Here is a 27,147-nt window from a genome sequence, read left to right as displayed (position 1 = left end):
AATTCAGCAAGCGTAAGAAGCGTGAAACCTGTTTTGCGATTCCGAAATTATGGGCCGCAAAACAAAGTGGTCGTGCGAACCGAGAGGCCGCTCGCTTTCCTTGTTTGCGCTCACTTTACTTAATTACGCTCTTGCTTCATATATTCCCAGTTCGCACTTAATAGGCTGGAATGAGAGTCAGCAACGTTTTGAAGTGTAACACCGAGTTGCATGCAGCCGACACGATGCAGGGCTGGATGGCAAATCGGGTGGGAGGGGGAGGGGCGCTTTGGATGCAAAGCGAAAAAAATCAGCGAATCGCCAATGTTATTTGTTAATAATCTGGCCAAGTGTGAAGATGGGGGAAAATTCAACTGGAAGCGACCAATTTTCTGTTCTTGTCTCGGTGTCTAACTCCATTTGAGGACAAAACTGGGGTATCGGCGTTCAGATTGTTAGCCACGAAGATAACCAGCAGAATCAGTGATGATCGCATGTAAATATTCTGGGCCGCACGCCGTGTATGCGGCTGTGTTATTTTATGTTATGGGAATATACACATTTCTGCAGGCAGCGGGCGTGCTATTTGGTGGTTGTTTTGCGTCCTTTAATAGCGCTTAATTTGTTTATTTGACGCAATGCCTCACCTACTCGCTAGTATATATGTACCCTGCCTTTTGTAAACCGTGCGGCGTAAAACGTTACGCAAGGATCATTTATTTTGCGAAAATGCGAAACGAAATTTCCACTAGTTTTTATGGCGGTGCCAGGCCAGCAGTGTCAGCTGAGTCAGCTTCGCAATTCTTGGGTTCGCTTGCATGCTCCAGCTGAAGCAACCTTTTGCAGTTACCTCAGGCTATAGGACGAGCAGCGTTCCGTGTTTATGCTACTCGTGAACTTTCCTTTGTCGACCGCACGTAAGAAGAAAGAACGGTACTCGTCGTCAGGAAGTTAGACCACCCGACCTGGCGATACTGTCCCAAGCCGCGACGACCGCGACAGCTCGCTGAAAAGAAAGCCGATAAATCGGGTTGTTTGAGCGGATATTATTTTGTTTAGCCTCTACAACTACTTTAAGGGCTATTTTTATACAGTATGCAGTCATTTAAACGCACCAGAAAGCGATTAAACTAAGTACAGCCAAGTTTCACTCTGCCTAGTAATTGAAAAGGCATGGAGGGCGGCGAGGGTCGTCTGCTTTTGTACTGCGTCGGCCTCTAGGGGCGCTGCATGTCGCGAAAACTCCAGCGCAGGAGGCCTATGTAGGTTCGGAGTGTACATCTCATGAAGCCTGCATTGACCGGCTCGGGAATTGTTGAGCGGTCAAATGTCAAGTTTATATGTTTGGTCGGTATTGGTCGTTTCGACCTATGGTGATCCGCCTCACTGCCGCCTCACCCTGGTAATAACGGCCCTCCAGCAGATCTGGTTCGGTCTCATTTATTAGATCCAGTTCAGGTATTACACCCTGGCAGTTATTAAGACTGCGATGGGGTGTGATCTTGATGTCAAGATCCACCATGCGCGTTTGTGCGAGGAGGTTAGTGGACTACTGTTTGTTATCTACCTCAATCAGGACTTGTCCCGTTTTCAGTTTCTTAGCCTTGTACGACTTGCCGAGGAGGCTTTCAAGGTACTTGGAGATCAGAAATACAGACTGGGAAGTAATGGGCTTTGTCTTATATGATCAAAAATCGCAAGAAATTATCGGGCTTTGGGAGCGAAATAGAAGGCAAAGGAGGAAAAGATACTTCGGCGCGGCCCCTTTTCAGGGACGGATCACGTTTTTTTTTTTTTGGGGGGGGGGGGGGGGGTGGCAGTTTAGAAAATACCATACGCTATTGCAAAAAGCAGGCGACGGGGGTACTTTCTTCGCTCGGGTTACCCTGACATCGAGAGATGTCCCGGAGCTCCCTGCCTAGTAGGCAGGGGGGAGCCCATCCGCCGGAGCTTGACCACGACTCCGACGGCCACCGTTCGTGGTTTCTCACCCTCTACCTATAAACACATCGGCACGGTTAACTACCATATGTTTGGGGGCTCGGGGTCCGCGGTGTCGGCAATACCCTCACAGATATTTCTCAAGGTGCCTCGTGCGGGGAACAATGAACACAAATAAAATTGGAAAAAACATCACAAAATACACTAAGCAGTAACGGAAACCACGTAAATAAAAAAGGGAGGATTGAATTTGAGGTCGGTTGCTGAGCAAGAACAGTTCGGAGGGAAGAGAATTTAGAATCGAAGGGACATAAAAGGTCCGCAAAGGTGCTTATGGGAGCTTTTAGTAATGCTCAACGGAAGGGAAAAGCGATGAGAATAAATGAAACATATTTTGGAGAACAGACATTGGTGGGCCACCTTTTCATGTTCGGTGAGTCACAACTTCTACAGGAATAAAGAAGGAGCTAGATTAGAAAAGTCGGCTGTCGGCATTAGGAGAATATAAAGAAACTGAAATTCATGTTTAGCAGACGGACACAACGCCTTGTGCTTATTGTAGGTACATAAATACTTGTGGAGGTTAATAGATACTTGGAATAGTTCTCTGTGAGCCTTCTTGGTATTCGAAAGGAATCCGGCGTAGGATTAGTGCAGGCGGGGTGTAATTGGCAAGCTCTCAAAAATAGTGGCTGTTGGGATACCACTGTCCTTTCAAAGGATGGTATACAAGCAATGGGTACTGCCGATGATGAGTTGGTGGCACGAAGATGGCGCCGTACTAAACAGCTTGAAGGAAAAATAGGTGAAACCCCCGTGCAATGAAAACGACGATATGAGCAATACTTAGTGGTATGACACCAGCGGCTTCGACCAGGGGACCCTCTTGGGTGAAACACTTAGCAAGTAATTACGCGAACTGCATGTCGTCTGGGCATGTAGCGCGCCGAACTCCCAACCGTCAGAGTACTGGGGTAGCTTAATGTGACTTCAAGAAGCAGCAAAAGAATCAAGAGAATAATGTACTTCGCAAGACGGAAATAATGATAAAATTTTATGGAAAACAGTAAAACAGGGCAGGACCATTTGGAAACGGTGGGATGGATATGGGACAGGGCTGTGCTTGCGGTGGACATAAAGAGGGCCATGGTGATAACCAACGGAAAAGTTATCATAATGTAAAAGTTCCACATGATAAAAAATTGTTTATTCGTTTATGAAAGACCGAGATCTTGCACTAGTTCTACCCGCTATAGCACTGTGCCTTTACACCCGCAGATCATACAAGGTTATGGAAAGATTAACATATACAGCACACTGAGAAATATCCAATCGACTTTCGTTCTTCGCAAAATATGATTTGGTTGTTCCTCCAACCTATGTCTGAAAGTTCACACTTGAGTTTCTGCATTTCGGATGGTCGAGAGGTTCGTCAGTACTGGCCCCGGTCAGCTGCATGAATACCTTCACGCAGTTTCCGTAAGGGTATTCTTTGAGCTTTCCAGCTTTCTTCCATAGCTCCCACCAAGATTCTTTTCCCGGAAATATACCTGCAAAATAAACAGACCAGGCCATCAAACAAATCCCCTAAAAACGGCAGAGTACATTCTCTGTGCCCTGTATGGCACGTTCTAAAATTTTTATTGTCGTACAAACATAGTTGCAAATATGTTTTTAAGGTAGAGTACCTTGACTGTTTGCGAGAGAAAATAGAAGTGTAGGAGAAGTTGATGATTATGTTAGGTTTTCTTGAGCGCCAGTACTATGGTGAGGATTATTCAAGTGGGAATATAAAGTACAGAATATATAATAAAAGGTATCTCAAGTTTCTCTTAAAAAAGAATTGGTGTAGAGGGCCAAGTAAAAACAATTGTCACTATGTCAGGAATTTTCTACGTAAACCCCTTGCCACCGTCTTTGCGGTAGCAGTGAGAGGCCCTACCGGGTTCTAGCGTGCGATGGTGGCTCGGCTCACGGGTGATGTGACACATACCTTAAAAAATCTACGTCTGAGAGGTACTTAAAAACACGGTTAACAGAGGAAAATGGCTCGTCTGATAAAAACAGCAACGGGTGTTGAGGGATCATGCGTGTGTACAATTCTGGAAAATGAAGCTTTCTTTGCGGTTCAAGTAGTTTGCATTCTACCAGTACGTGAATGACTGATAGCGACCCTCCACACCTCAAGCAGCGTGGCTGTTCTATTCATTTCAATAGGTATGCATGTGTAGCATGGGTATGGCCTATGCGCAGTCTACAGTGAGTAACCTCTGTGATCCTGTCCCGTTTCTCAGGTATCGATCTACCTAACTTGGGTTTTACCATAAGCAATGTGTTTGCTGTTTGAATATTCCAATCTTCCTGCCATTGGTCGCGCAGCCTCTTACGTACGTACACTTTAAGATCCTCGTACGGGATGCTTTGAATATCTAGGTCACTCCGAAGAGCTGCAGTTACAGCATTCCTGTCTGCTTGCTTATTTCCGGCTATGCCGCAGTGACCTGGGCCCCAACAGACTGTGACTTCAAGTTTTTGTTTGTGGGCTGAGCACAGTAGCTTTAGCAATTGATTAAAGACTGGATTTTTTCGTAACTTTCCTGACGCTAAAGCCTGCACAGCACTTTGAGAATCAGTGAATATCACTGACTTTTGGACATTGTTCTGAATAAAATATTCTAGAGCCAATACATGGCCATGTGTTTCATCAGTGAATATAGATGTGGCTTTAGGCATAGTCTTTGACGTGGAAAAGTTTGGACCATGTGCAGCACATGATACTGCACCAGCTGACTTGGGAGCATCTGTGTAGAACTCAGATGCTCTGTACTTGTCATGCAAAAGCAAAAAATGCTGCATAATTAATTCCTTTGGAGCGGTTCTTTTGTCAATCTTCATAAAAGAGAGATCACAAGAGATAGGGCACAGATCCCATGGAGGGACAAGGTCAGCAAAGCTGGTTTTCTGAGCGTCAGTGAAGGATATTCCCAGGCCTGTGGCCAGTGCCCTCACCGACAGAAGAAATGGCTCAGCCATGGCAGGTCGCTTTTCAAAAAGCTTGATTGCCTGGTTACCTAGAGTGCTGTTAGGGTGTCCGGTCAAGGATGTCACTTTTAGAGCATAATTCAACCCAGTGTACTTCTGCTATGTCTCAAGAGACCACTGATTGGCTTCCACATACAGGCTTAAAACAGGGCTTGTTCGGAAAGCGCCTGTAGCCAGCCGAAGGCCAAGATGGTAGACAGGGTCTAGCATCTTTAGTGCTGTTCTCGTGGCAGATTGATAAACAAGACACCCGAAGTCGATGCGGGACCTCACAAGGCTATTGAATAAGGCCAATGGGCACTTTCTGTCAGTACCCCAAGACTGGTGTGAGAGTACTTTCAGGATCCTGACTGTATCCAAACATTTAACTCTAAGGCGTTTGAGGTGTGCAATGAATGAAAGTTTGTCATCAAGCACAACCCCAAGAAACTTGTGCTCCTTTTTTACCGCTATGGGTGTTTCATTGAGTGTAATAACGGGATCGGGGCGGATACCACGCTGCCTAGAGAAGACCACACACGTGCTTTTTTCTGGGTTAAAACAGAAGCCATTCTCATTTGCCCATTTTGTAAGTTTGCTTGCAGCTAGTTGGATTTGCCTCTCACAAACGGACATATTACATGATTTAAAGGTGTAGGCGGCCGATGAGGCGGAGCGGCCGAGCCCACGTTTATTGCGGTTGCGTTGGCTGCGCCATGGACACGACGAGGCGCGTAGAACGAGAGTGCCGTTCCCGAGGTGTGCCGGGTGCCGAGTGTGTTCCGCTGTGCCCACTGGCCAATCTGCTGATGATGATGGTGGCGCTTAAGAAGATGATAACGGTGGCGCTACAGGGCTCCCCCCCTAGCGTGAAGCGCGGTAAAGTGAGAAATGTAAATAACAATGCAGGAAAATCCACTATGCACTATGTACAGGTATGTACAATTAGTCCGTAGTCAGGAAGAGTCCTTGGGCAGTCAGTGGTCAAGTGGCAGTAGGTTGACTAACGGCACGGTCCTGGTCGTCGGCGATGTAGCGCCCGGGATGTGGGGAAACCTCTGGTGGGCGAGGCTGGGAGTGCGGCCGCGGACGCATTGCCGGGTGCGCAGCGGCTGCTGCAATTGATGGTGGCGCGAACGGCAGGCGTAACTGGAAGGACAGCGACAAGGTGAAGCGTGGTGCGGCAGAATGACGACCGGAGTGGCTTGACTGTGCTGTGGTGTGAGCTCTGGGGATATGTCGCTTTCTGGGCAACTTGCGCACGCGCCGTGAGAGACGGAGCAGCGGAGGGCGCCAACGACAAGCGTCTCTCAAACCACCGGTGTGACGGGTTCCTGACGTGCAGTGCACTCGCGCTGGTTTCATCCGGGGTCGGAGAGCAGAGCACCTGTGACACCGTAAACCGAATACGCTCCTGTAGCAGGAAATCGGTCGAGGTGGCGCGTCTGACTGCATAGGAACAAGACATTCTTTCGGCGACGTTTGTTGGCACGTTTGTCCCGCAATTGTTTCTCCGGTGTCTTCATCATAGCCAGTGTGTCAGGACTGTCGGGGAAGTCTGAACAGCTTGGAGTGTCAGTTGCACATCCGAGGATCTCGAGCTGCTTACTGCTGGAAGCTGTTCCACCGGTGACGGGGAAGAGGTCTCGCGTGTGCGGGGAATCAAAGGGTCTGAAAGATCCTTCTCACCCGTGCCGTGCAGCGAAGGTGGTGAAGTTTCCCAGTTGTTAGCGGCAAAGCAGTCAACACACGGGTGGGTTTGTGCAGGAGACGCAACAACGTGTGGGACCGCGCCATGGTGTGGCGTCGAGTTGGCTAAGTGAAACGCCAATTCGGAAGTGCCGCAAGTCGTAGTAGGGGCTCGCGCTTGTTGGTCAGGTGGGGGTGGACCTGCCGGTGACGTGTAATCCACGGATGCCGTTGGAAGGCGTGGTGGTGTGGACAAAGGCGTTCCTATACCGTAGTGGTTTAGGACAGTGGCCTTCAAGTCGTCATACGCACAGGGTCCTGGGGTCGGCAGCTGGATCTGCTCAATGAGGGCAGCAGGTAGCTTCTGTAGTGTCACGAGGTACGTGATTTCCGGGGAGCAGATGTCATTTACATATAAATGGCTCTCCAGGATGACGAACCATGCAGCGTGGTTTGAGATGGAGTCAAACGGGATCAGCAAGGGAAGGTCTGGGAGAGCGGGGAACGTTCTTCGCGTGCCGTTGTCCGCGTTGTGGCTGGGGAAGCAGCGTTTCGAAGCCGCTTGTCGGGTCACCAAATTGTAGGCGGCCGATGAGGCGGAGCGGCCGAGCCCACGTTTATTGCGGTTGCGTTGGCTGCGCCATGGACACGACGATGCGCGTAGAACGAGAGTGCCGTTCCCGAGGTGTGCCGGGTGCCGAGTGTGTTCCGCTGTGCCCACTGGCCAATCTGCTGATGATGATGGTGGCGCTTAAGAAGATGATGATGGTGGCGCTACAAAGGCAATGTGCACATCATCAACACATAGTGAGTAGGATATGGAGCGAGCCAGTGCAGTTCCTAAGGAATTCATTTTAACAATAAAAAGGGTGCAGCTAAGCACACCACCCTGCGGCACTCCATTTTCTTGAACGAACATCTTCGAGAGGACGTTTCCAACCCTAACCTGAAAGGTGCGCTCCGAAAGGTAATCTTTCAAACTGTTCAGCATGTTTCCACAAACTCCAAGGTGACGCAGATCACAAAGAATACCATAACGCCAGGCTGTGTCGGAAGCTTTCTGGAGGTCAAAGAAAACTGATAAACAATGCTGCTTATGAACAAATGCGTCCCTGATGTAGGATTCAATAACCACTAGGTGGTCTGCTGTAGATCTACCAGAGGGAAAACCCGCCTGGCGATTGTCTATAATACCATGGTACTCAAGAAAGTCGATAAGGCGACGGTTAATCATTTTTTCGAAGACCTTGCATAAGCAACTGGTCAAAGCGACCGGTCTAAAACTAGTTGCAAGTGATGGATCTTTCCCCTCCTTTAGAATCGGCACCAAAATAGCTTCTTTCCACACTTTTGGAAACTGCTCTGCACGCCAGATCTTGTTAAACAACAGTAAGAGCGCTTCTAGCGTGTCGTGGTGCAGGTGCTTAATCATGGTATATGTTATTCGGTCTCGACCTGGTGATGATTTACCACAAGTAGTGAGCGCAACTTTAAGCTCCTGCATAGTGAAGGGGCAATTATACCCTACCTCAGACTGCCGTTTGTCACGTACGATCTTCCGTTCCTCTGCATTCTTGTGTCTCAGGAAGTTATTTGAATAGTGAGCTGAGCTTGATACATACTTAAAATGCTTGCCGAGGGCATTCGCTTGGTCTTGTAAAGTGTTTCCACTTGTGCTGACCAAAGGGTGCGTAAGGGTGTTACTTCCTCGGAGTGCTTTGATTCTCCTCCATACTTTCCGCGTGTCAGTATATGATGTGATTGATGACACAAAACGATTCCAGCTTTCTCTTTTCGCAATACGCCGTATCCTTCTGCCACTGGCCTTTGCCCGCTTGAAAAGTACCAAGTTTTCAGTCGTTGGGCACCTGCGCAAGACACCCCATACCTTATTCTGTTCCTTACGGGCCTGACTGCAATCATCATTCCACCAAGGTTTTGGCTTAGTAACCCTACTAGAAGAAGTCGGGGGGATGGAATTCAGCGCAGCTTCAATTATATGGGTGGTCAGAGTCTCAGCAGCTTCGTCAATACCGAGGTTGTCTATAAGTGTATAAGGACACTCAGAGAGCTCTTTGAAATTTTTCCAGTCTGCGGCCTCCTCCTTGAACTTTTGTGGGCATGGAGTGTTGTCTTGTTTATTGTCTAAAAGCTTGAGGCTTACTGGAAAGTGGTCACTTTCGTACAGGTTATTAATGACCTTCCACTGGAGTGCTGGAAAAAGAACTGGAGAGGCTATGGCGAGATCTATGCAGGAGTATGTGGTATGTGTTGTGTTAGAATATGTTGGGTCTTTCTTGTTAAGTATGCACGCTCAAGATGATAGCAGAAACTTTTCAAAGAGGCGTCCTCTAACATCCGTGCGTGCAGAACCCCAGAGTGGGCGGTGAGCATTACAATCCCAAACTAGCAGATACGGCTCTGGCAGCTGATCAACTATTGTTTCAAACTCTATACTGGAGAGCTCGTGGTCTGGAGGTATGTACAGTGAGCATACTGTTACCAGTTTATTAAAGATAATGGCTCGTATGGCTACAGCCTCTAAAGTGGTCTGTAGCGGTAAGAACTGGCATGGCACTAATTTTTGCACGATAAGCGCAACTCCTCCAGAGGGGTGCATGGAGCCATCTCTGTCTTTCCTAAATAGTGAGTAGTTCTTTAAGAAGTTTGTTTAGTTCGTCCTCAAGTGTGTCTCCTGGAGACACATAATACTTATTTGCTGTTGTGACAGCAATTTATAGATATCGTCCAAGTTTTTCAGGAGGCCTCTGCAGTTCCATTGGACTACATTATCAGTTACCATCAGCTTATGCTGAACAAGGATTAAGGAAGTGCCATGCTGTCACCCTCCCAGGCTCAAGACACCTTCCCAGGAGCCGTGGCCCTAGGTGGCTTTTGCTTTGAACGGTCAAGCGACGTGCCGCGTCCTATCGGCGTACCGCGCAACGGAGGGCTTGGCGTCGTGTCCATGGCATCTTGCGAAGCCTCCTCAGCAGGGCTAGGCTGGCTGGTTGCGGCAGCCTTCCTCTCAGCAGGGACCGGCACTGGAGTGCCAGCAAGGGGCCTAGCGTTGGCATCAAGGGGTGCTGGGGCAGCCCTTGACGCTTCTTTTGTGGCATGTGCAGTGGCCTTAGCCACCGGCACTGAAGGGGCTTGGGGTGTCCCTTGGGGTTCCAAGGGGAATCGAACCGAGTGTAGCGCCGCCCCCCCCGTCGCGCTACATCGGCAAAGCTAGTGTGTGTCAGGAACAGTCTCTGTCGTGCTTCCCTAAAGGTAATGTTTTCCTTATACTTAAGAGCAATTATTTCTTTTTCTTTCTTCCATTGCGGGCACAACCGCGAGTACGCGGCGTGCTCTCCCTTGCAGTTTACACAGTGGAGTGGAGTTTCACAGGTGTCAGACGAGTGGTCGGGGAGGCTACACTTTGGACATGCTGCCTTGCCTCGGCAGCTCAATGAATCATGGCCAAATCTTTGGCATTTATAGCAGCGTCGGGGGTTTGGAATATACAAGCGGACAGGGATTTTAACGTAACCTGCCTCTACAGACTCGGGCAGTACACTGGTCGAGAATGTGAGGATTACATGCTTGGTCGAAATTTCCTTCCCATCTCTACGTATTTTGATTCGTTGAACATTCACGACATTCTCTCCCTCGAATCCTTCCAGGAGTTCTTGCTCAGACAAGTTCAGAAGGTCTTCATCAGAGATAACACCTCTGGTAGTGTTCATGGATCGGTGGGGACTGATGCTCACAGGATTGTCACCAACAGTGGTTATTTTCGTCAACTTGGCAGACTGAGCTGCGTTTTGTACTTCTAAGAGAAGGTCACCGCTTCCCAACCTGCTTACTTTATAGCCGCCGCCAAGTTCATTTGTTAGAACTCTGGCTACCAATAATGGTGACAGACGTCTCATTGACATGCCTTCTTTTTCACAGCGCATGACGTGGAACTTTAGAAAATTTTCTGACTTTTTAGGAGTGAGAAACTGCTGGACTGCTTCGTTGCATCCCCGTTTTGTAGGACAATCATGGGGTGCAGAAAATCTTGTTGCCATAACAAGTGAAATCAATTCAGCAGCTATGCTGGCCGCCCACCACCGAGCCCAACCTGGGAACGCGCAACATGCGCGTCAGCCATACATAGCTGCTATAAGCCTGTTTAAGTCCTCAAGGTTGATTCCTTACCCATGGTTAACCCTCGCCGCCTGGAAATGTGTGGAAATGAGAAAAAGAAGAGATGACAGGACAGGGGTAGCAAAGAAGACAGGAAGGTGAAAAAGCTAAGAGGGAGGCAGGAAAAGGCGACTGGCTGGTTCCCCCCGGGCGGGTCAGACCGGGGGCACCGTCTGCGAGAAGCAGGGGCCCAAGTGGCGTGTTGCCTCTACCGGGGGGCCGTGAAGGTCCAAAACAACCCCGGCTTTGGCTCAGCCACCAGGATTCCCTCTTCCCCGGACACGGCGCAGCCACGCACAGCCGGGGCGTGGGTGGGTCCAACCCACATGTGCTCGGGTCCGTGGTGTTGCAAGACACCAAGTGCCTACGGCAGTAGGCACCCCTGCGGAGCTCGGGGCCGTGGTGGCGCTACTCACCAAAACACATTGAGTACACAAGGTGCCCCCTGCGGGGAAGTGTAGAAGTGATATCTTGCGTATTGCAATGTGCATAACGAATTTTTCCAAAAATCGATTGTACCACTTAAGGGTCTGCGCTGTATCTTTAATACAAGGCAATGAACACAAATATTCTCATCCTATTTTGGAGTTGAGCCCTCTCATTGAGGTTGCATGGGAGGAAGCTTCGTGTTTTAACAATATTTCTCTATAGAAGTGTGCTTTTATTTATTCGCTGGTATTTTGTGTCGAGGCGTAATTTATTTTAGTGTTTCACTGTGATTACTTTTGTAGAGGTCAGTGGTTGAGGAAATTGTTCTACTAATAAACAGCAGCGTTTACAGCAGTGGCAGCTACGACAATCTCAAATGCTTACTTTTCTACCATTTCCAACGACACCTCTTAGTGGTGATTCTGTTTCTGTTGAGTGGATTGTTGAGGAAGTGCGACAGGAGGACGATGGTAGCGGAGTGACTGCCTCTTCTCTATTTAAGTTAGCTTCTCTATCGCATCGTTTTAGCTGGCACGGCCAATCTACAGTCATCATTCTTTGAATATTTTTGCGTATAATGCATGCTCATCAGCAAATGGAAATTGTGAGATGATGTGTAAATGAATTTCATCTTATAAGAATTAGCCAGCCGGTCTTGAAAGTGTGGAAATGTATTCAAAGTGCACTCCTAATTTCATGCTTGGCATTACCAAAGCTGTGTAAGAGGTACGGTTGCTTGGCAGGATACAAAAATGCCCCTTTAGGAAAGAAAGCCTTTAGATAACTTAGGGGGGATTTTGAAGTGGCTCCTCATGTAGTACAATATTTTCGTAGATAGTCCCCCATAACGGCAGTTCGGTGATTACTCAGCAACCAACTAAAACAAAGGCTGTGTACGTTTGAAAAGAAACATTTTTCGTATGAGGCACATCGAAGCTGCAACGTCCTATTACCAAAGACTGCATGCCTCCAATGTAGCTCCAGCGCCTCAGGCTTCAGTTGGCACGTGAAAAGGCACAAAGAAACCTAGCATTTCTCTTATCTTAAAACGAAAGTGTGCTCTCCCAAAAATTCGAATCTGATTAGCAGTATAAAACATTGGCAAGATGGCGTTATTCGCAAGCAGCCGTATCGCCCGAAAAAAATAGGAAACGTCCCGAAGCAAGAAAAATCAAACTGAGCTAGAAAGAAAAAATGATGATATTGCCGCAGACTACACCTTATGTTTTGTTTACTTTGGTGTTTTGTTGCGAGCTTCTGGCCGCCACCAGCTGCCTTATCAAAGTTACAAGCGACGTGCGTGTCCGTATTTCCGTTTGTATGGCGCGCAGGCTATCCAGTTTGATAGCAAGAGCGTATAACCCTGCCATACGTGCAATAGAACGTTCGTCTGTGGTCGCCAATGTTTCATATCTGATTTTATGTGTTCTTGATGAATTGACGCCGAAAAATAAATGCTTGCAAGGCAAACAACGCGGCATTCGATTCTCCCACACCCCCCGGCGGACGCGATTTCTTTGACTGCTCCTTCGCCGCTTGTGCATTCTTTTGAGTTCCCAGCGAAAAACAAGTCTATTCGAACCGAGGTTTGCTGCTTGTAAAAACCGGGGCCATTCTTGGCTACGTAATATCTGGTAGGGTGCTGGGTGCATGTATCAGAAAACCCCCGGCAAGTCCTCAATCAAGTCCAAGAGAGAGAGAGAAAAGCTTTTATTAAATATATGTACGCAGGCGTGCTTAGTCCTCACATTCCAGAGGACCTTTGGTGACGTCATCAAGCCGCTGCCTGATGTACGCCGCAAGTTGCCTTTGCTCTTCGGTGATGCTCGTTGCGGTGATCCATCCTTCGTTGGGTGTGTTTGTAGTGTTGTGTATGGTTGTGGAGTTCCAGAGGATGTGATGATGGTTGAGTATGACGTTACAGGTGGAACAAGTAGGGGGTGGTGTGTCAGGATCTCCCCATATCTAGTACCCCATATCTAGTATAGTCAAGCTGGAATGTCCGAGGTGTCTGTTTGAGCTTGTCTTATTAGGGTTGCTTGGTGTTTTGGGAGCGTGTCAGAGAGCTGTGGCAGTTCCCTCCTTCCCGTGGAGTAGTCCTTCAATTTAGGTGCTGTTGGGACCGTGAGCGTTTGATTTGGTTTGAAGTTGGCAGGAGCCCAGGCTGCTGCTTCTCGGGCCAGCTGATCAGCTTCTTTGTTGCCTGCCATTCCTTCGTGCGCAGGTATCGAGTACACTGTTACAGCTCCCTTTATGCTGTTGTTGATGGCCATAGCTATGGGTTGTGGCAGTTACTTGCTTAGCAGTTGGTGACAAGCGCTTTTTGAGTCCGTGTATGTGTATTTGTGCTTCGTGGGGCTGGATGTGTGGGCAATGGCAGTGGCGATTGCTGTGAGTTCAGCCCAGATGGGTTTCGGAGGGGGGATGCACTGCTGGTACTCCAATTTTTCTTTGAGGCCAGCATACGCTATACTTGCTGCTGTGTCTGTTACTGGTGCATCCGTGTATACGTGGTTGTTGAATTGGTCCGCAGCTGCTCGTTTATCCAGGTATTTGTCTTGAATGCTCCTTCTGACCTTGTTGCGTTAGCAATGCATGTGTCTTGGTATGGGTGCAACTTTGCGTAGGTTGGCCGTACCTGGGCTGAGACATTCCAGTCGTAAAATAGGCTGCTGGGGTGTGTATCCTAGACACTGAAGTATCTGTTGCCCTGGAACTGTTGCTTGGAGTCTCAGGTGTTGGTTGTACCTGTGGACAGCTACGATATCCTCCATCGTATTGTGCGTTCCTGTCTCAAGAAGACGCTTGGTGCTGGCATTGATCGGAATGCCTAGCGCAAACTTCGTCGCCTTCCTAACCAGAGCGTTGATTCTTTCTTCCTGGGTTTTAGTGAAGTTGGTGTATGCTACATTGTACCTTATTCGTGAAATAAGAAGTGCATCCCGTAGTCGTAGGAGGTCTTGTTCCCTGAGTTCATTTTGTCTGTTCGTGATTCTGCGCATCATGTTCAGGACTTGTTCTCCTTGCCGACGTATGTGCTGAGTTGGGGTATGGCCTCCCCGGTCGCTTTGAATTTAGTGTACATGCACCCTAAGTAACTTTTTGAAAGAAATTGAGACGTTTCCGTTCTTTAATGACGATGGGTGGAGGCTTCCATCTTGGGTTATGTGTGAGAAGAAGCTTCGACTTTTCCCGTGAGCACTGTAGCCCAATTTCTTCTGCTGCCTTACTGATGTTATCGACTGCCTGTTGTAACGTAGCCTGTATGTCGCCTGGTGAGCCTATTTTAACCCACAATGTAATGTCATCAGCGTATATCATGTGTCTCATATTTCTAATTATCTGTAAGGCTCGGTGTATCCTTAGCATAGCAAAGTTGAAGAGTGTTGGTGAAATTAGGGAGCCTTGTGTGATTCTCTGTTGAGATTGTTGCAATTGCTGTTATTTGATTTCTCCCTGGTGCAATGTGTACATTCGACCCTCCAGGAAACTTTTGATGTAATTGTACCTGCGTTGCCCACAACCAGTCTTGGCTAATTCTTCTAGCATTGCATCATGTGCAACATTATCAAACGCCTTCTTCGGGTCTATGGCCAGAATTGCTTTGAGCTGAGGTATGCTAACCTGCTTATATATTTAATCGTATAATACAAAAAGGCATCCTGCGTGGATAGGTGAGCTCTGTATCCAATGGAATTGTGCTTTTGTAGCCTGTCCAGTACCATCCGTTCCATCTTTCCCAGCATTCGAGGTCAATGAGATGGGCCTAAGTTGCTGTATGGCGATGTCTTTTCCAGGTTTTGGGGTGAAGGCGACGGTCGCACTCTTCCATTCAGTTGGCACTGTGCCTAGTACCCATGCCTCATTGATGGTTTCTAGGAGGAGTTCCTGATCTCCTTCAGAAGGGTTCCTAATTTGGGCGCTTGTTAGTCTATCAGACCCTGGTGCTTTATTTCCTCTCATTGTGTGAATGTCCATTCGAAGTTCAAACAACTAAATGGTTCACCGATGTCATTCTTGGTGGGTCCTTCATACTCTTTGTAGGCAGGTTGTTCTCATGCTGGGATGTATATGTTTTGTAAATCTTGCAGGAGTTGTGCGTGGTTGTCCTTGTACGGGCGCCGGAGCTGCAAGATCTTGTGGTTGTTCATGGTCTGGCTTTTGCTGGGCTCTATGAGTGCTCTGACAAGGTTCTGGGTGCGGGTGAGATTGAGGGTATCATTCAGTTTCTCGCACGTCTAATGCCATTGTTATCGGCTGAATTTGTCTGAGTATTCTTGTATCTCTTTGTTTATTCGGTCGATGCGCGTCTTCAACCTACGGTTTTTTGTGTGCTTTTTCTATCGCCTTGTGAGTCCTAGTCTTGCCTCCCAAAGGTGTAAAAGGTGCAGGTATTTAGCGTGCTCTTCCTTGACTGTTTCTAGTTGTTGTGCCCATTCTGATACACGTATTGCCTGAATAGTTTGCCGTTCCATGCGTATTTGATGCCAGTCTGTGATACCATGTTTGGGTAGCTTTTTACCACTCGTATGCCCACTTTTACTTTTATTTCTATGATTGCGTGGTACCTTGTTAAAGTGTTATGCGTGTTCGTCCACTTGGCTTGCAGGGGTCCCTTGCAGAAAGTAAGGTCTGGGTTGGTATCCATTTAAACCGAGCGGCCTGTTTTTGTGGGCTCCGCGATGTCATTTAAGAGTGTAAATCCCGCTTCTTGCATGAAGTTGTACATCTGTCGACCTTTTGGCGAGTGTCTTTTGTATCCCCAGGCTGAGTGTACAGCATTGAAGTCACGAGCTATAAGGTTCAACATTTTTTCCCACCTGCTACTTTGATTGCATGTTTTACATGATGCACTTTCCCCTTTGGTGGACTATATATGTTGATATCGCTTATATCTCACTGCTTGTTGCGTAGGAGCAATGTGTGTCCCTGCTCTGTTTCTTGTATTACATCGAGATGCAAGTCTTTTGTGGCAAGGGTGGCAAATGTGTCATTGTTTTGATAGGTTATATACACAGTAAGTTGTGGTTGCTTGCCTGGCTCTTGAAGTAAAATGATGTCTGGTTTGTCGTTTTGGGCTTGTATGTACTGGTGTAGCGCTCCTTTCTTGTTCCGGAAACTTCGGCAGTTCCATTGCCATATTACAATTTCTTTAAGTACGGCGGGCTTCCTTGTTCACTGTGAGGCCTTGTAGATGCGTCTAGATTTGTGTTATTGTGAGGGGAGTCATGATTGCGATAACCTTTTCTACAATCACTGGGATGAAAGCTTCGATTTTTCTTTGTATTGCGTTTTCTATAGCCTGCTTTAATTCAGTTTGCTTTTGTGCTATGACCTGTAACGATATTTTGAGGTCGGGCATTTCTGTTGTGGAGTCTGATGCTAGTGATCTGCATCGTTTGGCTTCGGCGACATTTCGGCGTTGCTAGGGGCTGTGTGCATTTACATTTCCTGGTTTTCGGTTGATGCTAGCGGTGTTTTGGCTGCAGTGGCCATGTGTTTCCATTTCCTGGAGTTGGGGTGGCGTTACTGGCGGTCTTGCCTGAGTAAGTGTCCTGTAAACTGTGTCTGCCTTGGGCTTGGTGTGCATAAGTATGTTCCTGTATGCCCTAGCTGCTTCCTTTGGTGTGGGGGTCGTGCGTAGTGGCGTTACGGATGGCTGACCTACCTGAAGCGTTGAGGTGACTGCACTGGTTCCTGCCATGGACGCGGCTCCGTGATCTTGGTCGGTAGTCCATTTTCGGCAGTTTTTGCTTTTCTTCTTGAGTCTTCTGTAGCGTCTTGTCTTGATGAACACATTTTTGGTAGGCCATTTGTCTTACTTCCTTGTCTGCTTTTCTTCTTACCTCACACGTAATGTCGTCGGCGCCATGGTTCCCTCCACAGTTGGTGCAGCGTGCCACGCATTCTTGGTGGTCGGCGATGTCAGTGATGTCTTGACCGCATCTGGGGCATCTTGGCCGACCCGCTCTTTTGCAAACGCCTGCTCTGTGTCTGAAGGCGAAGCCATTCATGCAGAATTGTGCCCTTGGTCTGTGAGCAAAGCATCTGTAGACTCCTCCCGCGAACACAAGTTCTGTTGGTATGTAGCTCCCTTCAAAGGTGATAATAGCAGTTGCTGCTAGGATGTGGTATCCAGGAGTGGTGAGGTGCCTTTCTAAGTCTTCTGAGCTTGTGCCTTGCGAATGTTGTGTATGACTTATTTACATGTGTTTTCTGGGCTGGATTCATAAATCGAGATGGTGTGGGTGCTTCATCCTTCGTTTTAGAAATGTGAGCTCTTTGAGCTTTTCCGTCGTATGCCCATCCTCGCTGGTGATTATTGCAAGGTTCTCGTCGCCGCTATCTTTACAGTGACTTGGCGGGCCTCTGCAGGCTTCAGCTGTGCTGCTAGGCTTAGTGCGGCATGAAAGTCGCTAGGGTTACGCTTCGCTAGACTGAGTCTCGCGGTCGGTCGTAATATGAGTTTGGTGGTGTGTATCGGACTCACCGGGGTGCGGACAAGCTTGCGGAACCAAGCTTCCTTGCCTTGAACGTACTTTGTCGGCATAATATATGTGGATCACGGGCGCGAGCGCACCACGCCCTCCCGTAGGTTCGGTGACCAGGCGACGTCGAGGTAGGCCTAACAGGCCTAGCTCTCTCACCAAAATGTGCTGAACTTCACTGTCCCACAAAATGATAAATAGGCGTCCCACTTGCTTGAAACTTGTCACGTGGCACAAGCGTCCGTAGCGGCGTTGATGCAAAGCACTTTTGGGTCCTAGTGGGCGAAACGTCTGCGAAAACGGTGATCTTTCCACGGAGCGATGCGAACATGGGACCATTCCGATGAGCGCATGTACAAGCCGCGCCAGCCGTTGACGTCAAGGTCTCCCCCGGAGTCAGGTCTTATTCAAGATAATCGCATAAAAGATGGGGCCGCGACTAGGACCGGCGCTTGGAGTACGTAACGTGTCATCTTGCAGAAACCACGCGAGCCACCTTCGTTCCACTGATTACCTTCTGAATATCCAGAAGATTGGCTCCAAAAACTTCAGCGGGCGCGGATCTTCAACCGATGGAACGATGATGAAAACCAGAGGCAAGTGTTTTTTACCTCGGGGACTCCGCTTGAGTGTGGTGTGAAAACCACAAACATTTGCTGACGTGATTGTTTGTCTTCAAAAAAGAAGTTTTACAAGCATTTACCACAGTGGTTTTTATGCAGCAAAGTAAACTACTGCTGCAGACCCTCAGTCAACAGTTTAAGGTAGGGGTTGTATTTGTAGCAGTAGCAGAAATGAATATGGTGTTCTGACGAAAGGACAAAAATGACGGAAGAACAGCCAATATGGTTTTGAATGCGTGGCGTCATGCAAGAGCAGCTCGTTGTACTCATTCGAAAATCTCCCAAAACCGCTGGCGAGTTTGTGCCGGAGGCCACCATATTGAAAAAGACCCTCGATATGTGCTTGTGGTTACGCGACCGGCAAATCAACGCGTGTTCCAAGAACAATTTTAACACTTCTGGAGTGACAACGGACGCTTTGTGGAAAATAAATTGCGCCGTCGTCCGCGAAGAACTATGCAAGCTGTTCCCAGCGACAGCGCCGCTCGATATTGCTTCCCTTTTCGACGTCACCCGGGAAGAAGTGCGGGAAGCAGTAGGATCAGATACGCCACCAGAAACACATCGAGCATCCGGAGCCATGACCTACTCCGCAACCATTCGCTAACGTGTACCTTCTGCCATTCCTCGCCAGAAAATTCCACCGCACTGTCGTCAAACGTCGTCGACCTGACGACCAGCAATGCAGTACAACGCAAGGCCGACGTATGTTGAAACCCTGACCATCGTCCTCTCTGCTATCACTGCGGAGTAGTCCGACTAATCTACCGATAAGCATCGAAGACGCGTAGCGAACTCCCATCATGCGGCACAAGCCGAGATATGATGCCCCGACACACGCGGAACTGGAGGTTAGCAGCGTCCGTCGTACGGCTATGCATCGATGGGCTTGACGTCGTTGCTCTGATAGACACGGAAGCCGACTACTCAGTGATGAGCGGATCCCTCGTGAAGAAGCTGAAGAATGTTACGAGTAGCTGGCATGGTCCGCATAACCGCACAGTAGCAGCCCACATCACCGCGATAAGTCAACGTGCTCATATCGCGTCACCATAAATGGCACAACTCACCACGCGGCTTTCGTCGTTATGATGACGAAACGCACGTTGGTGACGCACGTGGGTGTGATTTACAAACGAGGATGGATCTCAAAAAAATTACACCATCTCCCCGTGGGGAACTATGTGGTGATGCAAAGCATGGGGTTCAATGTAGGTTGAAAGGATAAATTTATTAGAAAAAAATCCTGGTATCAATGGTACAACATAACAACCAGAAACAATTAAACCAGTGCAGCGCCGGTTGCTACAAAACTAATAGAGCGCGAAGGCTGCAAGTAACAGACACTTACATATAAACAACTTCAAGTTGGTTGTAGAGAAAAGATTAACATACAAACTTTCACACCGGAGCAGAACCGGCGCAGGCGGTGTCTCGGAGCAGACTGAACACCGCGCTGCGCGCGCACCTGCTTTTATACAGCTGGAGGAGAGGAGCATGGAGGAGAAGCGCACATGCGCAGTGGGGGTGTGGGCGGCGCAACTAGGGAGGGACATAGCCTCGACCATGAGATGGCTCCTGGAGCGACAGTGCCGCCGGTGTCTTCCTGGGCCGGCACGAGACGAGCCGCTTCCCCTTTAAGGGCTCCTGGAGCGACAGTGTTGCCGGTGTCTTCCTGAGCCGACACGACACGAGCCGAGCCGAGTGGCGAGGAGGTGAGCGGCGTTATCACAGCTGGCGTGAAGAGGGGGACAAGAAGGAGAGGTGCAGACGCCGGACGCCGAGGGACGACAGAGGTTCGACTAAGAGATGCTTTGCATCTAAAAGCTGACGTTCATCGGCAAAGAGGTAGGCTTGTCAGGTCCAACTCTAAAAGAAAGAATGCGGAACGCACTCAAGAAAGGGATCAGTGTGCGACCGAACGCGAGGCGCCTAAAGAAACCTCAATGCTAGCTCAGAAAACGCAGTCCGAGACTAGAGCTCGAATCAACCGGAACGGATGCTGCTAGAACTTAGGCTGCGAGAGCAGGAGGTCTTGCAGCGTCCCATCCCCATTTCGAATCATGCAGATGACACTGCGCTTAATGCGGCTCAAGGCGTGCACTGCCCTCACAAGCTCATCTCTGCCTTCGAAAAGGAAAGAGATGAGGTTGACGCCTAAATGCCGCGGTTCTAGAGAGTGGCAGTGAGGGGAGGTGGGCCTTCAGACAAGTTTCCGCTTTCGCTACACCTCCCTGACAGGAGAAGCTCTCAGTGCTGTGGGCCGCATATCATCCGAAGATGCAATGAACTAGACTATGCTTAAGCAGACCCTTCTGCAGTGGTTTGGATACACCGTGGAGGGCTACCCGTGAAAAGTGAGGATATCCAAGCTACAGAACTTGGAGACAGGCGGTCAGTTAGCGGGTCTTCTTCTCGGCTACTTCGACAACTGGCATGATATGGGCAAAATAGAGCAGTCGTACAACGTGCTCTGCGCCAAAGTGGTTTCGGGATAATTCATGGTTCAGTGCCATGAGAAGCAAGTATTTGTTTCAAAGGAAAAAGCTGCAAAACCCTGAACCAGCTTGCCGAAACAATTATCCACTACCTTGAAGCTCAGAGCCTAAGAAACCCGGGTAAAGGCCTAGACGAAACGAAAGAGGGCAGGAAGCCTCCTGGACGGCCTCGCGCTCCTGGTCAATAGGATCCCAAGACCGTGACTTACTGCTTTCTGTGCAATAAGCACGGCCATCCTCCCGCTGACTGTTGGGTGAAGTCTCCGTGTTCCAGCCAGCCCAGCAACAAGAATGCTTACTGCGTACAGGGCCTGAAGCCCGAACACCAGGTTGAACCTTAATCCAACCAGTCAGAGAATGAGGGTCAAGCATCATGCTCAGTGACTGGGCATTAGAACTCCTGTAGATGCGTTCAGCAAGTGTCGACGACGCCAAGCCGTGCCAGAGTTTGCTGAAGGCAATAAGCCAACAACCCATCTTGAGGGAATAATGCCAGTCACAGGAGGATTTCTCGACGAGCAGCCTGTGATCCTCCTTCGGGACACTGGCTGCAGCACAGTCCTCGTGATACCCTCGCTCGTTCCCAATTCCAAGCTTACGGGCGACACGAACACAATCCGAACACTGGACCGAACTCATCTAATACTACCAGAAGCAGAAGTGGAAATCGATTCCCCGTCTTTCTCTGGCCGCGTCTTAGCGTCCTGCATAAATAAACCCCTGTAAAATGTTATAGGAAAGGACTAGGGCGCTCGTGATGCTTCCACACCACGCCAGAGTATAACTACGGAAACAGACGCAAGGTATGTCATGAAAGGAACCGATCATTACAAGCACGGTACATAGAGCAGTCAGAGTCACAGAAAACCAGAGTGACCAGAACCTTCTGGTTTCTTCGCCAACTGTAGCAGGGTCGAAGACCGACACGCGCGCTAAGCAGCAATACGCAAGCCTCTAATAAAAACGCCGCGGGAACCATAGCTGTCGGCCCCCTTGTACTCGGAATTGATGAATTAGGTTCGCTGATTAGGTTTGCCGATGAATCCTTTGCTGCCAATGTGTTTTGCTGAGATCGGTAGAAAGGTGACAGTTATCGCAGCTGTGATTGAGTTCGTGAAGACAAACGACTTTTTTTTACCGCCGGTATCGGTTCCCCTAAAGAAAATGAAGAGAACAACTCGTTGTCCTAGTGAAACTACGAGGGATCGTCTTGGGAAAAACCGATCAAGGAACATTCGGTGGTCACAAGGGTGTCAAGCGAACTATGTATTTGAGTAGGCGAATAGTTCTACTGGCTTGGTATGCAGTCTGACGTTGCACGATTCGTATAGGTTTTTGAAATATGTCAGCAGGCTTTGCCTAAATACCGAGGAGCCACGAGAGATTATGGCGGAGATCGAGGCATTGCGGCGTGTTGCCATCGATCTGGTCACACACCTCTCCCCAAGCGGCGGGGACAGAAAACAATCCAAGTATACGATGCCATACGCACCAATCGATAATATTGCGGGTGTCATCCTTCCTCGAACTCGGGGACTATTACCGACAGTTTGTGCCTATTAGATGCTGAGCATCTCTTGCTCGGGGGGATGTCACTTGTCCGTGCCCCGTCCGCAGCGCCTCTGATGACGATTGTGGCCGAATGCCCCTAGGGATGGGCCAACCAAAAAATCCATCACGAGATAGGTTCGCGTTCAGCCACCGTCGTCATCTTCCCGTAGGTGAATCGCTGAAGAATAAGAACGAGAAGAAGACAAAGCTGCGAAGAGGAGGGCGTGCACGTTGCTCTCAGCGGGTGCACCAACGTCAACAACCTTTACCTCACCAATGCTTAGGTAGATGCGAAGCATCTCTTGCTCGGGGGCATGTCACTTCTCCGTGGCCCGTCTGCAGCGCCTATGATGATGATTGTGGCAGGATGGCCCTAGGAATTGGCCAACCAAAGAATCCATCACGAGATAGCTTCACGTTCAACCACCGTCGTCATCTTCCCGTAGGGGAACCGCTGAAAAAGAAGGAGAAGAAGACAAAGCTGCGAAGAGGAGGGCGTGCACGTTGCTAATCCATCACGAGAGAGGCTTCGCGTTCAACCACCGTTGTCATCTTCCCGTAGGGGAACCGCTGAAGAAGAAGAAGGAGAAGAAGACAAAGCTGCGAAGAGGAGGGCGTGTACGTTGCTCTCAGCCGGTGCACCAACGTCAACAACCTTTACCTCACCAACGGTGACGGAGACTACCGATTCTACCACAGAGACGACAACATCGACAAGAACATGACTGACGAGTTTCGGCGCCTCGAGAACCATCGCCTACTCACTGTCACACAACAGTACTTGCGTGTCTTTGCCACCGGTGTGCACATGGACGCGGAATTCCCTCTGGCGCTGTTAAACACCAGATCACTCAACATAACGGCAACACAATGGAACCACACGGAACCCCCATGATGCTTCGCATCCTCATCAGGGTTCCCCACGGGAAGATGGTGTAATTTTTTTTACCCCTACGGTTCTTAACCATTGAGAGAGTAGGCACGAAATAGGACAGCTTTGTAGCACTTTTTAAGAAGACAGTTTATTCTATACAGTGGCTTAAAAGACTTTCGATCATGACGTCGTCTACATGAGGTACATTAGGAGCCCCATACTTCGTGGGAGCCCCCCCACCACACTCATGATGTAGATGTTGTAGAGTGCGCGATGGTTCGCGAAAACATGGGGTGTAATTCTTTCGCGGTAACTCACAAAAGTAGACGTGCAGTTTTGGATTGGTTTACGGTTACTCCTTGTAGAGCCCTTTTGTGACGATTCAACTATTTGTGAAGATTTCTTAGTGACTGTCATGGACTCTGGAAGTGCAGAACGTGCTTGAGTGTCATACAAATCGTTGCACTCGTGCGCACATTCTGTGCCTAGATGTACTTGTCCCAAACAAATTGTATTCAGGGGGTTCAGCTTGCTTTTTTGTTCATAGCCCGGGTTTTGTCTTCCGACTTTGGCTCAGTGGAAATGAACTGAAAAAAAGCCAAGTTAACGCGAGGTGAGGCCGCCAGACTCCGCTGTCTGTTCAGTGTGGCACCTCAAGTGAGAATGGGCCTGAATTTGTTTTTTTGCACCCACTGACGTTGCTTATGGATACTATAAAATGCAAAGCCCTGTTATCTTTGTCTGAATTATTTCTGTCTTCCTGGTTTGTGGACAGTGTAAAATTCTGCACGCCTCCAGACGTGCGCGTTACTTTGTAGATCAGCGTCAAATTAATTTCGCTCCGCGGCGGTGGAGTTGCTACAGTCAAATGCCAAGCCAACGTCTGCATATGGAAATGTGTGTGTGTCCGCATGAGAATATGTTTTTTTCAAATTGTTCCCAAGACACAGCGTCACTTTTTGTTGATCATCTTCTGCGAGTCGCAAGCCCACCTGCTTAACACGTGTCTTAAAAGTCATACTACTAAACTGCTCTGGCGACGCAATTCTCGGAACAGACAATGGAGCTATTATTCATCTGCAGGCTACGTCAATACGTTTCTGAGCAGGTCACACCATGGACCCGCGGCCGAGTCGTTAACAGCGTGCTGCTGTAAGGATTCTCGATGACACGTCACCCTGCCTACCCGTGGAAACCTGATTATCTCAGTCTACTGCGGAGACGATTATCCCGACACCGACGCCATTGCGGAGAGCGAACAAAGCTTGCTTTTTGAGCGTGGTGTCTTAGTCGCAAGAGGCACTGTGTGCTTGAAGCAAAATAAATCGCACGTTCTGGTGACACATTTTACCGAGAAGTATCAACACGTCAATACGGGCGCTGAAATTGTGTCCCTGCATGAAGAAGTGACTTGATCGCGGTTTTCTACATTGAGCGCCAGCCTGAGAACGACTCAGACCCTCGCCTTTTTTTCGGCGTTAATAAAAATTCGGCACAGCTTGTAGCAGTGGTTTAGGGCTGGACAAACAGCCGAGCTCACGGTCCCTCTCACTTCGCAGATACCCGGCTCTTGTACCTCACAATAATTTCTGAACTTACCACTGAAAGTTCTCCACGACTGGCATGCCAGGATCACTTAAAAAGTTAGCAGGCATTAACATTTCTACCCAAAATGTAGAATTTGTGATGCTGAAAGATCCCGGGCCATCTCCACTAGCGTGAAACCTGGGAAGGGGCGAAGCCTGCAGTGTATAAGTATTCCTGGCGCCTTGGCGTTTTCGCCAACGGAGATGAAGCCGTTTGGGGGTCGAAGTATACAGCTGTGCTGTAAACGTCTCTTGTCTTTGAAGCACAAAACTCTCCAGCGCGAGGCGTAAACGAGTGCCCGGTGTTTCTAATACGCGTTAGGAAGCGCTCCAGCGCGAGGCGTAAACAAGTGTCCTGGTGTTTTTTAGAACGCGTTACGTTCTAGCGCGAGGTGCAAATGAGTTTCTCGATGTTTAACTACCGACTGCATGTGACGACAAAAGCGATTACGACGGTTACGACGACCACGATAGGAGGCGCCAAGAGCCCCAGCTTCTATGGGGCTTCGCCCCTAAAAGCCGACCTAGCCCATATCCTATATGAATGCACACAGCTCCAACCTAAAGCCGAATGGCATCTCTCTAATGAGATAGAATGGGAGACTGCGGTGACCAGTCCCGAGCCTGAGACCCAACTTCATGCTGTGGACTGGTATTTGGAAGTCGCCATGAAGCAAAATCTCCGGGCCACCTCACGGAGTCAAGATGACGCCCATCCCTAATCTCCTATCTACGACATTCGCACCTGACTAAGCACCAAATTATCACCGAAGATGGAGCCCAATCTGCGCGACAGTCACCGTACCGGGCGTCTTCACAAGAGTGTGAAGCTATTGGCAAGCAAGTCAAAGACATGCTCGAAGGCGACGTCATACAACCCTCGAAAAGCCCCTCGAACGCCCCAGTTGTGCTCGTGAAGATGAACGACTCTGGCGTTCTGCTTTAACTACCAACCGTTGAAAATAATCATGAAAAAGATTAACGCCACCTCCCACGGATACACGACGCCTTGAACACGTCGGCCACGGGGAATGCTTCTCTTCGATGGACCTGTAAACCAGGTGCTAACAAATGGAAGTGGAGAAGAAGAAAAGCAAGAACACAATTTTTTTAACGCTGCATGGACTGTACGAGTTCAAAGTCTTGGTGTTTCGACTTTGCACGGCGCCAGCAACGTTCCAAAGAGTAATTTACACTTTCTGGCAGGCCTCAAATGACACACTTCCCTCACTTACCGCGACGTAGTTGTATTAGCCCAGAGCTTCGACGAGCACGTCCCAAGAGTGGATTCGGTACTTGAGGCAATTAGAGCTTTAGGGTTAAGGCTGACACCTGCAAGGTGCCGTCTGCTTACGAGGAAATGAGGCTTTACTGCGAAGCAGTATATGTCTAACCCCTCCAGTTTTCATTCCGGTGAAGCGGGTTTACTCGGCGCCTCTCCGGTGCCCCTCGTCGCCACCACTGACCGGTATTTCGGAACTGTTATTCTCCTCTCCACCACCTGCGAATATTTCACAAGTTTCCCAATCGGCTGGAAATTTCGCTGTTGCCGTTATCAGCAACTGCACGTTTAGCTCGCATTGGGACGGATGCGTGTCGTTGGCTCGGAGGAATAATAGTGGTGATTCAAGGAGCTTGGGCAGGCACAGTAACGTGAATTGATGCAAAAACAACACAAAGCTGCTATCCCAGAACATGCAGCGCGAATTACGTGATTTCGAAGTGATTTTATCAACCGCCATTTCGGCGCCAGTTTCGCAGTGAGCAATACACTCCGGTCCAAGAACGACGTATTCGAAATTGGAGGCGTTAAAGAGTCGGATGAAAAGGAGGCTGCGCTTCGGGTTCTGGTCAAAGGATTCCCGCAAAGGTCTTCCACCGGTGAATAATGCCTAGTGTGCGGAACCTGCGAGCCATGGGACGGCCATAACTCGTTCGCTGCGGGGAGGAATAGAGATCATTCGATGAACAAGGCAGCGAAAGCCGAAGGGAGAATCAGCGTCGTCGCAGAGAATCACAAACTGACCCGCAACGGAAAGCTGAAGCAAAGCGCCGAATGTTAAATGGTCATGGCGACGCCCAGCGATTCAACACCGACGACGCCGCGAGAATTCGGCGTTACCACGCCGCCAGGCAGGGCAACGCATTCAAAGGTGCCCATTCAAAATTCAAACATAATTTTCTCGATTGCAATTTAGGCGTCAGTTGCGAAGTGTGCGGATAGACTCTGGTTCGAAAATGGCGTCCGCAAAATCGGAAACGTTAAAGATTGGGATGGAAAGGGGGCCGCAC

General features: G+C 49.0%; 1 long non-coding RNA gene across 1 annotated transcript in view; it reads right to left on the bottom strand.

Annotated features, from left to right (window-relative positions):
• Positions 1-3,112: 3,112 nt before the first annotated feature.
• Positions 3,113-27,147, bottom strand: part of LOC144141444 (uncharacterized) — an 87,314-nt gene continuing 63,279 nt past the window's right edge. The window contains exon 5 of the long non-coding RNA XR_013316603.1: positions 3,113-3,470. This is a non-coding gene — a long non-coding RNA (uncharacterized LOC144141444). The remainder of the gene's footprint in view (positions 3,471-27,147) is intronic.

This window comes from Haemaphysalis longicornis, unplaced genomic scaffold, assembly GCF_048455015.1.
Source record: "Haemaphysalis longicornis isolate Haplotype H1 unplaced genomic scaffold, Haemaphysalis longicornis Haplotype H1 scaffold_6, whole genome shotgun sequence".
NCBI classification, from domain to species: Eukaryota; Metazoa; Arthropoda; class Arachnida; order Ixodida; family Ixodidae; genus Haemaphysalis; species Haemaphysalis longicornis.
Note: the sequence above shows the minus strand (reverse complement) of the source record. Positions and strands in the feature narration are given on the sequence as shown.